The following is a 17,300-nucleotide window of genomic DNA, read 5'->3' on the forward strand; positions in this document are numbered from 1 at the left end:
ATAGAAATTCACAGATTTGTTTATGCAAACATTCATGAAAGTATCTGTTTAGATGCAAAACTCAGAAAGCCATGCAGCTCTAAAGATGATACATAATTGCATACTAGTCATACAAAATGAATGGTAAAGTCTCAGGTACTCATAATATTTTGCACTTTTGGGTTACCTCTTGAAATATTTCACTGTAATACCATGGTTTCAGTATATATATATATAAGAGTACTATGGCCAGCCACTCTTGAATTACACCACAGAGTATCACCAGCAATTTCCCAATCCCAGACTTTCCCCCAGAAATGTGCATCTTGTACTGCCCAGTCCTCTCCTGGAAACACAAGCTCATATAAATTCTGTCATTTCATTAATAGAAAATTATGTACACAAATCTTGTTATCTGAAATTGAGTTTCCCCAACTCCAAGCACAAACCAAGCTGGATGGTTTAGATAAAACAATAAAACAAGTTTATTCATTACAGAAAGAGATTTTAAGTGATAAGAAGTAATGAGGCATAAAAGCCAGGATTTGGTTACAAGAAAATAAAAGGTAAAACACAACTAATTTCTAATTTAAACTAAATAAATTGAAAGCTGTAGGTCGACATAATATAGATCGACTTAAGTTTTTAGTGTAGACATGTAAAGTCATATAGTAGAATCCTATAACTTTACATATAATGTTGCCACTCATATTTTACCAGTACAGTAATGATCAGCAAATTATGAGTTTTCAAATGATACCTCACAAGAAATACTTTGTACAAAATGTATCATAGTCTTGTAAAAAGGGACGAATATAGTAGCATAGACTTCACAGACAGCTACTTCAGATAAACTGGGAAAATTCACAGCATTTGTGGAATCTGTACTTAAGACTATAAAGGGTTGATTTTAAGAGTGGTATGGGAGGATATCCAGGAAGCATGACAGTAGCTATACAAATGGATTCAACATCTCTGTAAAGTATATTTAATGTGCATGGAAAAAGTTGGATTGACAACCTTAGTCAACCCTTTTGTAGACATGGGGCATGTAAACCCCAAAAGGAACAAAAGTTGTGTTTAATGAGCAGTTTGGGTGCTTATTTTGGCTTCTTTAGTTTAGAAATCAGACTGGAATAATCCAAAGAACACATCTTTGTGCAGCCTTTCCTAGTTTCAGACAGGACAGAACAACAATAAAGTATCCCCACAGCACTTCATTCAGAGAAATGAGAAAATACACACGTATGCTTTTTATTATTATCAGGTTAACCACTTCTTTAATACAAGCAGATTTAGGTCTGGTTCAGTTTCAATTTGGGGTAAAGAGATTACTAATTAATCTGAATTGGTGTATTCATTCCTAGGGCATAAACTGAGTGGAGAATGCAAACTTACTCTTCAGAAGTCACTAAAGGTTTAGATGGCAATGACATCTAATTTGGGCCAAAGTAAAAAGCAGGGACCAATAAATAAATATTTCCATATCACACAGTTTTTTGAGTCTGGGAATCTGAAATACTTTTTTTGCCATATACACATGCATACAACAGCCTATTAAAAGAATTGCTTTTCTCCCCCCATTGTCATGTACTAGGCACTTACCTAAAATTGCAAACAGGTATTTTAAAAAAAAATCCCACACACCTCTCACTCAAATTGTTTCCGGATTAATTGGATTTTCTTCTGCAATGATCATGAGATCCATGATGGACATAATTGTGCTATATATACACACTATAACTACCATTAGACTTGCCAAGTTTGGGACATCAAAATGAAAATTCACCCTTTAGGAGCAAAGCAGCCCTTTTATAAGAACATATTGGGCATACTATGCCTTTTAGAAGTCTGTAGGGTATGATGAGGGATTGCTTTTCCAGGTGTTCTGGAGCAATGTTAAAAAAAACCATAAATCTGAGTGATACTATTATCAGAACACTAAATTATACAATTCAAAATGAACAGCTTAAATCTTTCAAAGTCTGTAGTATCTACTGCACAAACATTAGAGCTGTCCACTTTGTAAAGCTAGGCAATACTTTACAAGAAGCCTTGTATAAACTGATCTCACATGGTGACACACTGAAAGGAGGAAGTCTGTTACTACAGCATCAGCTGGCAAGTGAAATAGCTTTTGCTGCTGTTATAAATAAAGCACAGTGGAGAAATCTAGTCTTCATTTGTGAAGAGCTAGTCACTCCAGAGGCTAGCAATTTAAGATGCATTTTCTCCCTATTTTACATTCACATGCATACAAGTACTATGGTGCTCATCACTATAGTATCTAAGTGCTGCACAAATACTCATGAATTTATTTCTGCTATACCACTGTGAGATAAGCGGGTGGGATTATCCCCATTTTATAGTTGGGAACTGAGGCACTGAGAGACTGTATCCACTAATTGTGGGTGCTCAACTGGAGTGCCTGGGAACAGAGTTTTCAGAATACTTAGCATTATATATAAGCTAGGCAGAATTCAATTTTTCTTTTTATGATTTTGATGGATTAATGTATATTTTGAAGCATTTTTCTATTTTAAACATTTAAATTTTCATAGTTGTGGAAAATTATTGGGGGGGGGGCAGGGTTAGCCACTAGCTATTTAAGGAGAGTAGACACTGAAATTCAAAAAAGTTAAAAGCTTTATAACCAATGAAACACAAATTGTCAATGACCCATGTCAAAATATACAAAGTAAATATCTTTAAGTCAAACTCTAATAAGTTCTCAAGCAGAATTTTTCTTACTTTACCTATCCGTAAATTTTGATGATCATAGATGGGAATACTTTTTCTTCAGTTTGTATGTGTACAGTGAAAGGGAAGCATTCAACTGCCTTAAACTGGATACCATCCTCTCTCTTCCTGCAGTTTCCTGGTACATTCACCACATACCTTCCAACTTCTGCAATAAATAAAGCAGACAACATTCTCCTTTACAATACAAACCAGATTCACACCCAGAACAAGTCCATCCTATGCACCAAAGAAAACAGGGCCCTGTGGAAAAAATGGTATGTGATCATGTCATTTAAGACTATCCTAATGTATATAAACAAGGGGGTGAATTAAGGTTGAAAAGGCAACCTTAATTTTGGCATTTCCTAACTTCTGAGTGTTTGACTTTACAACCTTAATAGTACTCTTTGAATGTGATTTGAAAAAAACAAAAACAAATTCCATCATGGCACAATCTTATCACATTTAGGGGCCGTGAGGGGATGAAGCATGCCAAATCACTCTATGGAGATGGTACATGCACAATGTATCCAAGTATAAATCTTAGGAGTTGTAAGAGGCTTGAGCATGTTCAGGGTGTGTGAAATCTTCAGAAATGTTGACTGCTAAAATCCACTTAGCATGTGTTTAATGCAATTTTTCAATATGCTTATAACTTGGCCAAATTTGGGTCTCCCCCCGCCCCTAAACACAGGAACAGCACAAGACACATTCCTGACACAAAGGCCACACACCTCTGTCAAATTCTAAGTCTCTGCCCCAAGCATAGGAACACTAGAGTTTTCCAAAGAAAGTGTCAACAGTTTTATTTGTAAAATAATGCATCTTTCCATAGCCTTGTTCTCAGAAATGGCTGAACAGTTTTAGCTAGAATTTTCCAAAACAATTACTTCAGACACTGGGCATGGAAAATTTCAGCCCAAACACTTAGTTTGGCAAAGTTATAAGGAACTCAATAAAGGATCTTATAATGGGAAGTGTCAGAAAACCTTAATAATAACAATGCTACCAGGTCCGCCTATAGTGAGGTTGAATTCCCACAGATCCATACTTAATCAGAATCCCTTCTTTGTGCATATGAGGAATTAATCTGACATTTCTAACATTTCAGACAAATGCAGCTCATCACACTTTATTTTTTACACCAAGAATATTCTAACACCAGGTCAAATAAGATCATCATCCAGTGTATCCTAGTCTATTAGAATATACTCCACACAGTAAGACTGGGAAAGAAGAGTATTTGATTACAATATTGTCTGAATCTTTGTCTGGTTCCAGACATACTTCAGCAGCTTTGGAGAATGTTTACAGAATATGAAGTTTTACGATATGCATCTTTCCTAATTCTAATATATATTTATAAAAATGCTCCAATAATGTTTGTTCTTTACATCCCCATCTTGTGAGTAGCTGAGCACTTTCAGCTTCCATTGACTCTTTCTCATTGCACTCAAAGGGAGTTGAGGGGGCTCAGAATCTGGCAGGAAGCACAGGATCAGCCTCTTATATACTAAATAGATACTTTCATAATAACAAAGATATATGCTACTCAATTTCTTACCTCTGTTACAAGTGATAATTATTGCCAACCTATGGTGCCTGAGAGTTTAAGCTTGTTGTATGTGTTTGTAACTGAAGTAACATATGTTTTTGTAAATGATCATCCCTTGCATTTGCTTATAAAAGCTAAATCACTACTAATTTATTGTCCCTGCGAGACCACCAGGATATTTTGATGATGCATACTATGATTAACTGCTAGTGCTACAGCACCTCCTTAATGCATTTACTCCATTGCTCCTGTAAACTCATGTCTTTATCACTTAAACATAGCTGATGTAATCATTATGGTAGAACAAAACTGGAAAGCTACATTGCAAAAAACCCTAAAATTCCACCGCTTAAAATAAATGTTAGAATTATACAGGTGGAAGGGCAGGAAAGATGGTAGAGGTTTTTTTAAAAGATAAAAAATGTTAATTACTTTTATAAAGGAATTAAAATATTTATTAGCCATTTATAAACATATTAAAATAAGACAGTATCCAATTTTACTGTATGTTGATTCCAGTTGGTTGTCTCCAATATGGAAAAGTGTTCGGGTGACATTTTAATCTTCCATGCCCGGGAAAAATCCAGAACACAGCATTATAAAATAGCAGGAAAAGGCACCTGCTGTACTTTTAAGATGCCTTTAGTGCTGCATGAATTGGTGACATCATTGGCTGCTGTACTCCTTAGCTAATTTGTGAAATAAGCAAGTCTTTGGTTCAAGGATCTCCAGAATAATCCAAATGTTTTATTGCATGATCCAGTGCATGCCTATTTAATAAGCAAGATTTACTTATTCTTCAAAGGGCATAAAGCTTGTTTGTAGGTATGGCCTCAATTTATCAATGCATACTGGTAATGTGTACAGATCTAACTTACTAGGATTTAAGTGAAGAGCATATTAAGTTCTTGCTGCAATGAGTCACACAAAAAATAACACATTATTTTATACACATTATAGGAGAGAACTAATCAGTGTGGTTTGACATTTTTAACATAGGTTTTAGTGTCGATATTAGAACAGCCCAACTGTTAAGAGTTTTATTTACTAAATTGCTGGAGTTTACAGTAAATAGCACATCTTAGAACTATCATTGTTCTCCTTCTACATTAAGAAGCAATACAATTAAAAAAAAAGCAGCATGCCTTTATCGCTTTATATTCGTAGGAATTTATAACATATTCTAACGGAGTGACATCTGTATTTTCCTATAGATTTTGCATCACATGTTCTGATCCATTAGTTAAAATACACTACTTGAATGCCATACGTCATATCACACAACACATTAAAACATCTCTTTAAAGCACCATTAGTGCCTCTTAGAAATCTTTGAAAGATTTTATTCAGTGCAAAGTTTACCAGGCACCATTTTTTATGACAGTGGCATACAAAGGGTATCTTCATTCCTTAAAAGGAATGCTTCTGCTGTTTATACCACCTTGAAACATTTTGATGCCAAAAAGAAGAGGGATTTTTTAAAATGATTTCTATGACATCGAGATCCCTTTAAGGGCTACAGACTATTGTAGAGTCCTATAACTGAACTTCATGTCTATCAAGTATTTTGAGAGTCGAGTTCTTATTTGTGTTTTACGAGATACGATGGCAGATTACTTAAGGCCCTATACTCCCCTGTGCCATGAGGCACACAGGGCATTCATGCTGAAAATCAGAATGAAGTGTACGCTGGGAGTTGTGACAATACCATTTACATCTCCCATCAGGTAGTCATCAGCCCCTCCATTTTGAAAATAGGGCTTGATCCAAAGTTCGCTGAAGTCAGACTGGAATATTAGATCAGGTTTATAATGCGCTTTTGAGATTTCACCTGAATTTGTGGGTTGTAGCTGGACAGACATGGAGAGGGGCAGGGAGGGGAGCCATGGAATATCTTTCCTGGATGGTATGAGCAACCAGTATACACTGAATAAGGTTCACCATTGCGGAGTTTTATGTAGTGAGTGAGGCAAGGGTCTATGGAAATGTATTTTTAAACACACATTTGGTTCACCCTTTCCTTTGAACTCCTCCTTTGAACAGAGACCAGGCCTGGGAATTTCATCCTGCTTGGTGAAACTTTCAGAAATGTATGATCAAATGGAAACAAGGGGTTATAATGGTCAATTCAAGTGTCCACAGGCACTCTCAGCTACCAGTATAATATACATATGTGTGGTTGGGGCAGTTGGTTTACAAAATCACTTTTGCATCTATTAGACAGTACTTAGTACTCTTAATGTGACAGATTTTTGCTTTAGTCTAATAATTTTGACTCCTATTTTAAGATCTTACTGTGCTACAATCAGTAAATAATGCTGCCAACTGTAACTTTTTAATGTTGCAGTATGTGTAGATAGCTTGGTGAGTGTTGATTGCTATATCACAATAAAATAGAATGATTGCTTCAAGAGTAAAATACATAAAAATGCAAACGTAATCCCAAAGCACGAATGTCCTAATATTTAGAGTTTGCCTTCATCTGTCTATTATCCCTTTATGGCTTAAAAAAATGCAGGCCTTTACATTGCTTCCTTTCCCTCTACAATATAAACAGTCATTTCATTAATGGCTAATAAAATATTGTCTATTCTAAACGTTAGGGGCAGCTCTATGCAGAATTACAGAACTGGAGGCCTAGAAGAGGTAGATGGAAAAGTGCATTTTGGTAGCCTTTTGGAATTTGAATCTTGCTGAAATAAAACTAGTTGACATTATGTATTTAGATGACCTCACTTCAGATACAGCAAACCATTCCAGAACACACATGCTGCAACATGGCCATGAAAGATGTGACTTTGCTTTTAAAATGGATAAAACTGCAAAATCCACTGAAAGTACTGTCACAGATTTAGCTCTCTCCTGTAGCTAACAGAGGCTAGTATTGGCATGAAGTGCAGCAACAGAAGTTAAGAGTGAGTAAAGGAGGGAGAACGTAAGTAGTAATTTCTCTTTAATTTTTCCTAGCAAACTCCACCCCACTCTTTTTACCATTAAAATAATTATTTTCCAAACATTACAAGCCCTGCAAGTGTGAGTTTACAGTACAGTCATTTACAGCCAATGCCCACATTGGTTACCAGGGTAACCATCCCAAAGATACTCATAAAAATAAACAGCAGACAGTGGAAAGAAACCTAATATAAATAGAAACCTTTCTGGCTGATGCTTTACCACTGTTAAAATTGTAACAACTAAAAAGAGCCCCTCTTCTCACAAATAAATATGGCATTATAAGCATTTCCTGTGTATTATAGATGGGATTCTCTGTCAATTCTTCAGGTAAAGAATAAAAATGCGAAGAGGAACTTCACAATTCACTAGAGTCTTCACCTTTCATGATTGGTGAAATTATAACCTTAACTGGGGCTGTGGGATTTTAAAATGTGAATTCTATAAAGGACACGGCTTTCCTTCCCATCCTTTCTTTTGCATCGTAAGGAAGGCTAAGATAAGGTGGTCTTTGGTTTTGTTTTCCATTAGCTGAGACGTGTAGGTAATTTACTTAATAGCAGGACCCTATGTCATATGCAGAAGGGTCCATAGATGTGTTTACCACTCCCTGCTGCCGCTTGACTTTCTCCTTACTGTCCTACCAGTAGAGTATCCTTTGAATTATTAATTGTATACAATATTTTTATTTTACATTGCTCCCAAATCCTCAATGTGCCACAGAGTTTTTTCCATATTGACAAGATAACTGCACTGTAAAAGTTGTCACGGGAAAGCTGAGAATTCTACTAGCTGTATAGAGGCTATTTGGCTCATTTGGCACCCACCAAGGCATGAGAAGCAGTCGTGGCTTTTAGTACTGATGTCTATGTGCGTGTGGGTGGGTGGGCATGAGAAAGAGAGAGAACACATGCACTATATAGTTAATAAAAATATGTTTTATAAGTGTAAAGGAATCTACTTACAAACTACATACCACAATTACCAGGGGGAAAGATAGCTTTGAGTTAATATTGCTAAAATGCAATTTCTAGGAAACATAATCAATAAAAATCAAATAAATGAGTCAATAGTTAATGCTATGTTAACATCCATAGCAATCTCAGTGGCCATATCTTTTGTAACTAGGTCTGTCGATTAATCGCAGTTAACGCACGCGATTAACTCAAAAAAATTTATTGTGATTAATCACACTGGTGAGCAATAGAATACCAAGTAAAATGTAGTAAATATTTTTGGATGTTTTTCTACATTTTCAAATATATTGATTTCAATTGCAACACAGAATACAAAGTGTACAGTGTTCACTTTATCTTATTATTTTGATGACTAATATTTGCACGCTAAAAACGATAAACAAAAGAAATAGTATTTTTCAGTTAACCTCAAACAAGTACTGTAGTGCAATCTCTTTATCGTGAAAGTGCAGTTTACAAATGTATTTTTTTTATTACATAACTGCACTCAAAAACAGAACAATGTAAAATTATAGAGCCTACAAGTCCACTCAAGTCCTACTTCTTGTTCAGCCAATCGCTCAGACAAACAATTTGTTTGTATTTACGGGACATAATGCTGTCCTCTTCTTATTTACAATGTCACCTGAAAATGAGAACAGGTGTTCACATGGCACTTTTGTAGCCAGCATTACAAGGTATTTACGTGCCAGATATGCTAAACATTCGTATGCCTCTTCATGCTTCAGCCACCATTCCAGAGGGCATGCTTCCATGCTGATGACGCTCATTTAAAAAATAATTAATTAAATTTGTGACTGAATTCTTTGGGAGAGAACTGTATGTCTCCTGCTCTGTTTTACCCACATTCTGCCATATATTTTCTGTTACAGCAGTCTTGGATGATGACTCAGAACATGTTGTTTGTTTTAAGAACACTTTCACTGCAGATTTGACAAAACACAAAGAAAGTACCAATGTGAGATTTCTAAAGATTGCTACAGCACTCAACCCAAGTTTTAAGAATCTGAAGTTCCTTCCAAAATCTGAGAGGGACGAGGTATGGAGCATGCTTTCTGAAGTCTTAAAAGAGCAACACTCTGATGCAGAAACTACAGAACCCGAACCACCAAAAAAGAAAATCACCCTTTGGCTGGTGGCATCTGACTCAGATGATGAAAATGAACATTTGTCGGTTTGCACTGCTTTAGATCGTTATGGAGCAGAATCTGTCATTAGCATGGACGCATGTCCTCTGGAATGGTGGTTGCAGCATGGAGGGAGATATGGTATAGTGACATCTCAGTAACTCTCACCATCTACCTGTGTACTTAGGGTAGGTCTGACCTTCATGCTCTCTTTATATGTTAGCTGCCAAGTTTGCTTATACCTGGTCCTACAAGTTTGGGGGTCCTACTCTTTGTTAACTTACCTTAGTTTAATAAATCTTGTCAACTATTTTGCGCCTTACCCCATTGTGTGTTTTCATTTGGGATTGTAACAACCCCATGATAGATGCAGGATTAGGGGGAACAAATCATCTTGTCCTGGCCAGCGTGGACACTGAGACCAGTTTGGCTTAAGCCGGACATAACCAAGCCCACCAGTAAAGTAGCAGATACTGCCACTGGGGGAGATATTCCTGTCTCCAGCACATGCCGGCCAGTGTCAGGTGTGTTCAACTGTTGCTGCGAAGCAAATAGGGCACTAGTAGTGGGCAGGGCCGGATTAAGGCAGGGGCTTTAGGGGCGGCAGCCCAGGGCCCCGGCTCAAGGGGGGCCCCGCAAAAATAAATCACAGGCAGAGATCTCCAACTCTGGGCCACTAAAAGTCCACCGCTGGGCGCTCAGCAGGCTGCCTGCCTGCATGCCGTGGTTCCATGCCGCTCCCAGAAGCAGCCAGCTACTAGCACATTTCTGCAGCCCCTGGTGAGGGTGGCGGCTCCGTGCGCTGCCCCCACCCCCAGCACAGTCTTCAACTGGCCAATGAGAGCTACGGGGTTGGTGCTTGCGGGCAGCACACAGAGACACGTTGTCCCCCTCCCCCAAGTGGCCGTAGAGATATGCTAGCAGCCGGCTGCTTCTGGGAGCAGCGTGGGGCTATGGCAAGCAGCCTGCCTGAGCCCTGCTGTGCCACCAGCCGGGAGCCGCCTGTGATAAGCATTTCCCAGCCTACACCTCGCACCCCCCTCCTCCACCCCTACCCCCTGCTCCAGATCAGGATCCCCCTCCTGCACCCAAACTCCCTCCCAGACCCCGCACACGCTCCTGCACCCCAATCCCCTGCCCCAGACCCCTCCTTCACCAAACTCCCTCCCAGGAAAAAGACTTGTATACAGGGGCCCCACAAAATCTAATAGCCCCAGGCCCACAGGAGAGTAATCCAGCCCTGGTAGTGGGCAATACAGCCCATGGTCCTGGCGGTTCCTGTCACACCAGCCACCATGAACATACAGACCTATGGATCCTCCAGGTGGCTGCCGGAGCAGAATAAAAATTCCCTTGTGTTTGGTGTGTACTTATTGAGAAAAGGGAAGAGCCTCTGGGGAGAGGGACTGTTTCAGGGGAGGGACTCATTTGCCACTCTGACCCCAAAGTGGGAGGCTTTCGTCCAGGATAAACCAAAGTCTTCCAAGAAGGTTAAAAAGTGGGCTCTGATTTATGGCCTGTATTCAGTCTGTGTGGAGCTAAATAAGTATAGCACAACACTGGCAGATAGGGTTCAGGAACTGGAAAATCTGTTTAAGGCTTGTAATATAGAATTAGAAAAGACGGGTTGCAGAGTGGAGGCAATCAAGGCTCAGAATAGGATTCATTCATCACAGATTGAGAGACAATAGACGCAGGTGCAGGACCTGAACGACCTCATAGCCAAGTGTCAGGGGAGGGTTTTAGTGCCCTCCCTGGACACTTCAGGTTGCAGATATAGATTCCAATCTGCAGTTATATGAAGGCATTTTAAAATTTTATTATCTGCGCCAGAACATGATTGGCTGTTATTATTCTGAGCGCCAATGGGCCACTGAATGTCCAGAGAAATATTTAAACAGAAAAAAAAGAAACCCTCCTCTATTGGCCATCTGGAGCATCATCCTATGACACTCCCAAATTTAGAGAGGCAGTTTGGCAAGGACTCACCCCTATGCTCAAGGTGGCCCTGGGAGCACAGGATCCCCAGATAATCACTCTGAGGGAGATCAAAAATCACCTGCGAAAGTCATTTGAAATTCAGCGGGAAGTTTTCCCATCGTCTGCCCCCAGAAAACGAGTGTCTGTGGTAACTGAGAAGGGAAAGAAGGAGTTCAGGAAAAGTTCTCAGGGAAGTCCCAGCTATTCCCAAAGCACTAAAAGACTAGCAGCATCTCACCAAAATTGAGAAGGACAATCAAGCAGCCTGCACCGGGAGGAACAGAAAGCATTCCACAACCTGGTGTGGAAACAGCTGCTGTGTTTGAAAACAGAGAAGATTTTGACAGGCTGCCCACTGAAGAGCTTCTGCAAAGGTAGGCTCTAAATAAAAAGAGCCAACCAGAACAGGCAGCCACCTCTTCCATCGTATTGTGATGGGACCGGACTCCCCCTCATTCCCCAGATAAGGCTCCCATATTCCATGATAGCTGGGGAAGACCTGTAACAATGGTCACCATGGAGGGAGAGTTCGGGGGAACTAAGCCAACCTATGATGGTAGACATGGGTGCCTGTTTCCCTTTTGTGTTCCATGGAAGAACCTAGAATAAAACCGATTCCCGTAGCAACAAGAAGGATCCTAGAGGGATTTTAATGGGGGTAGCAGCATGAGGCCCTTTACAAGATCTATTAAGTGCACTATACCCAGAGTCAACCCGAGCCACCTTTGGCATCCAGGGCATCCTGGGAATCAACCTTTTGGCAAAGCTAAATTTGATCATGGACTTAGCTAACAGACAGCTGATCCACTGCAAGAAAGCAAATCAGCATGGCCTAATACCAGCGCCTCATTGGGTCACTGCCCTGAAGGCTCCAGAAAATATCATTATGCCTAAATGGGAATCTGACATAACTGAAGTGGTAATGAAATATCCAGGAGCGTTAGCTATACACATATTGCAATATGGCAAAATTGTAGCGGCGGTTTGGATGGATGGACCCGACCCAAGGCCTTTAAAGCAGTATAGGTACCCTGCTGCTGCCATAGAAGGGCTAGAACCTACCATCAAGGCCCTAGTTCAGCAAGGGGTGGTCAGGGAAACAGAGAGCTCCTGTAACTCCCCTATTTGGCCAGTGTTTAAGGCGGACCACAAAACCTGGCACCTAACAGTGGACCACAGTGAGCTAAACCATGTAAAACGTAGGCTTGCTCCGGTAGTTGAGTTGAGTTGCTGCTCTGATAACTGGGAGATTGCTGAGCAATGTTCGGTGGCCGAGTTGATGGTATTCATTGTGAATTCTCACTTAACAAAGTGGGCCCTGTGAAGGCTGCCATCTTCCACCCCACTCTGGTAGTGGCCAAATATAATGAAATTATGGCAGCAATTACACATCAGGGCAAGATGCTTTATTGTGCTTCACTTGGCAAGCACATTCTTTTCAATATCCCTCCATGCAACTTCCCACCATAAGTTTGCGTTTACCTATGAGCGACAATAATACACATTCAGCAGAATCCCACAAAGGCTGCAAAACACCCCTCTATTTGTCATAAGCAAGTCTCTGGAATGTGGAGGGACATAAGGAACACAGAATATATCCTAAGTTATGTTGATGACATATTAATTTCCAGCACCACCAGGCAGGCAAATTTAGAGACTCTGGATGCTGTACTGGGAAAGGTCCATGGGTCAGGGTTTATGATCAACCCTGAAAAAGTCCAGATGGCTCTTACTGACGTGACTTATCTTGGAATCAGACTGGGTTCAGAGAGTTGGCACCCTGATGATCAAAGAGTCAGCCTTATTTGCAAATTGCCAGCCCTGCAGGATATCTCTGCCTTGTGCTCCTTCCTCAGTCTCATCGATTTTAGTGAGCTGTGGAGACCTGCTTTGCAGATTCTGCCCCATACTCTGGGTGTGAAGCTGCACAGCGTTGTCCTGGTGCTACCGACATGCGTTTTATTCCTTTGTGGATTCACAGGGTGCCACAGGATTTGGCCTTTGATAATTAAAGAAGGTTTACACTCTGTGTCGATTCCAAGGCACTCTGTTTTTTTGACCAGCCAAACCAATACAAAAGTGCCAGCAGCTAGACTGTTAATAATGCTCATGGCAGTGACTGTGCCAGCCAAGCTCAACAGCAGCTGCTTCTGTTTTCAGATCTTTCACATATGAGGCTTACAATAACCCAGACTCACCCTTGATCCAGCCATTGGCAACTGATGTATCCCACCTCCTAGGGTGAAACTAAAGCTTAATTAAAGCCTCAGACTGCACCAGTTATCTAAGTTACTCGTTATTTTCATGGATGTCAAGACCTAGACACATCCCCACTAATGATCTTATTCACTAATCTATCAAATGCATATGACCCCTAAAAATCCTTTAAATATCATTTTAAAAGTCCAGTAAGTAGTGAAAAGCAAATTCTTCGAATTTTTTAGCCACAAACTGCTCAAGTAAAAATAAAATAGTGTGTAGGAAAGCATTGGATTGATAGTACTTGTCCTTTTCAATATATTTAAGTATATAATCCCAAGTGATCAGAGAGGGTTAACAAAATGCTGTTAGTAATTAAAATTGAAATAACCTTTTAGTTAGGGAATGACAGACAAGACAATCTGAGGGAGAGAAGGTAAAGTATGACTCTTCAAAGATGAAAACAGAAGAAAAGGACATACAATCGGAACTTCACTAAGTATAAATGTGTAGGTATACAGGGAGGGTGTCAATGGACTTATCTGAAAAAAAAAGGAACAGTAGTTAAATCTATGCAATGTACACATGGCATCACAGATATATCAGTACTTTATGTTAACCTATCTTGAATTAATATAAAGCATATTGATGGACTCGTCCCCATATATGTTTCCCATCCTTATCTAATCTCTGATCATAATTCATTTAAAAACTTCTTAGGAAAATTGATATTTACATAAGTGATTCTCACTAGAATTTGTTCACGATATATAATAGTTAACCTTTATTATGTAAAAAAAATCTCAGTTTTTCTCCACTCCTGTTAAGGGAGGATATTTATTGCCCACTTTACTGAATGTTTGGTATTCAAAGGTTATATAAAAAACCCTGATCCTGCACACAATTATGCACATGCTTAACTTTACTATGAGTAGTCACAGTGAAATCAAAGTTAAGCACATGTGTAAGTGTTTGCAGGATTGTAGCCTAAAGATATTTGCATTCATTGATTTGCATCTGTACGATGCTTTACCGTCATTACAGATTTGACTGGAATATGGTAAAAAAAATAAAAATTCTTTAAAAATATGGCAGGTAAAGATTGCATAAACAATTTGATTAAAGCAGATCTGCTTATATTTAAGGAGTCTCTTTTCCTCTTAATATGAAAGTATAAACACCATTATCATTAATGGGAGTTACACAGATGCACATGGGAGAGAGAAGACCTCTCAGTGCTAATATATATTAAAGGTGTTTACACACCTGGAAAGTCCTGGAAAAAGATTAAAAAACAAATGAACAAAAAAAACCTTACAGAGCCTCATGCCACAGAAACCCAGACACCTTTTAGGTACAGCAAGGCCTGAGACAAAATAATGGGAAAGGACGGGAAAAGAATTGGATGAAAAGCAGATGAAGAAAGTAGCTCCAGGATATGAAAGATGCATCATTTAATCCAACAGACTATACATACTTTAACATTTAATAAGAAAATACAAAATTTCAGGATTTCAGTTAAGTATTTGGGGTTCTTGAAAATCTTAATATGATTATAATCACCTTAATGCAGTGCCAAATCCTAATGCAGTTCTACTCATGGTCTGGTTCTGAAGTCCTTGCTCGGACAAAACCTGATTGATTACAAGTGAGACATGCAGTCAGAGAAGAAAATTGGACAGTAACTGTTTCCTACCAAAAGACTGCCGTTAAAGCACACATTCTACTAAGATCATAAAGTGATTTTGCATTTTTAGCAGTTAATTTGCTCTCCTGAGATGAAGTCTTGGCCCCACTTCAGTCAGTGGGAGTTTTGCAATTGGCTTCAACTGGGGCCAGGATTTCAGCCCTGCAGTTAGTACAAAACCGTAAGTTGCCTACAGGTCCTGATCTATTATCACTGTATCTTTGTCATGCCCACAAAGGCTTAGACTAGGAGCTTTGTGCAGATTCTTTCCAGTTAGATGAATTTACCCTGAATTTGTGAACATGTAATATATGCTCACTTTGGAGCATTCAGTTTTTGAATGGTTAGTAAACAGATACAAAGTGTGGCAGGATCCTAAAGTGATGATGTTGCCCAAACACCATGTATTGGATGGCTGCCCTTTATGATAATGATGGCTGTTATTCACTCAAAGATCATGTTTGATGTTGCATAATGAAACAAGTATTTGAAGTACTGAGGAGCTACCTATCTGCCTATTTTAAAAACAAAAGAGCGTATCAGAGGGAAAATTAGTTTGAGGAATGGTTTGTTTAGGTCAGGCTAATTCACATATTGAGGGTTCAGAGCTCGACTTGGACTCAGGCATTATTGGGCAAATGTTGCACTACAGTGACATTGTGAAAGAATGTAGATGAGATCAGAGGAGAGAAGACAAGCTAAAATACTAATACAGGGAAACACTGTACATTTAAAGCACAACCCTCCCTCTCATTAGCAGTGTGTGGAGGTGCACTTCCCCACTGAAAGAGCTCCAGGAGGTACCCAGACAGCTCTACTGATTATTTCGTATGTAGGGAACAAGGGCATTGCTCTGCCACCCCCTATCCAATTTAGATAATCTAGCACCTAGCAAACCATGCAGCCGAGCACAAGCCTCATATTGTCTTCCTGCCAGAGAGTGCAAAGACTATCATTGCGCTTGGTCCAAGTGCAGGTGTAAAGAGGGAAGTTCCTGGTGCTCTTTCTGCCCCTTTGCACACCCACACTGCTCTACGAACAATCTTACCTACAATATGAGGTGTAAATCATATGCAGGGCACCTACCCCACTGGACTGGCCTTTATTTTAGGGGTAACATGCTATTTTATTCCTAAAAGGTTTCCCTTTAACTGAAAAGGCTTTGGAATTTTATTTTTTAACAAAAAAATAATGAATTACCACAGAGGGGGAAAAAAACAAAATTTGAATTACAGAAGGAGGAGAGGTTTCAGAGTAACAGCCGTGTTAGTCTGTATTCGCAAAAAGAAAAGGAGTACACAACTGGTTTGTGAGCTACCAAAAAAAATGTATAAAAGATTTGTAAAATTTTGAACTTAGTGGATTTAGTTCTTCCCTCCTGAGAGAATAGGATAGAAAGGTCCATGATTCCCTCCTACTGGCCCAACTATAAACATGGAAATGGAAAACTATTTTACTGTGCTGTTGTCCTGCCACTTTAAGAGCGAACAATGGGTCTGATTCATTGCTGCCTTGCTCCAATTTTATGCTGATGAGACGCTGATGAAATCAATGTTGTTACTCTGGTGTAAAATTGGATGGCTGTAATGTTGAACCAAGTCCAATAGTCCTACTACAGCTGTAGTAAAGTTGGAACAAAAAAACCCTACAATGGAATACCACCGCAAAACTTGGTAAAGTGGGACTAAAATTTAATAGCAAAGATTAAAAACCTATGAGAAATATGTCATAAACCAACAAGAAGTCTAGAGTTCTAGATGAAATAGTCATTGACAGCTGATTTCCACTGAACCTTCAATATTTCTAGCTGGGTGTCTGTCAGTTTGAATTTCTTTCTAGGGCATTTCATACAGACATGCTGAACAGATATGAAGTAATTTCGACAGAATTTACCTCAGGAATGCTTGTTGGTGACTGATGGCTAATTCAGACAACTTGCCCATGTCCTCATCTGAAGATCTTATGATAGATGTTTGGAGAGTGTTTTCTGTGCATCGGGAGTTACACACACAAATTGTATCAATAAAAAGGAGCTGTGTTATTAAATTCCAATTCAGCATGAAGAAAATTCTGCACATCTTTAGTTCTTATTGGAGACTGTG

At 39.3% G+C, this 17,300-nt stretch overlaps 1 long non-coding RNA gene across 1 annotated transcript; it reads right to left on the bottom strand.

Annotated features, from left to right (window-relative positions):
* Nucleotides 1–2,741: 2,741 nt before the first annotated feature.
* Nucleotides 2,742–17,167, bottom strand: LOC140907095 (uncharacterized). The gene is made up of 3 exons (XR_012157371.1): nucleotides 17,092–17,167; nucleotides 15,075–15,145; nucleotides 2,742–2,887 (listed from the first exon to the last, which is right to left on the bottom strand). It is a non-coding gene; the product is annotated as an uncharacterized LOC140907095 (long non-coding RNA).
* Nucleotides 17,168–17,300: the final 133 nt, after the last annotated feature.

This window comes from Lepidochelys kempii, chromosome 2, assembly GCF_965140285.1.
Source record: "Lepidochelys kempii isolate rLepKem1 chromosome 2, rLepKem1.hap1, whole genome shotgun sequence".
In the NCBI taxonomy this organism is placed as follows: Eukaryota; Metazoa; Chordata; order Testudines; family Cheloniidae; genus Lepidochelys; species Lepidochelys kempii.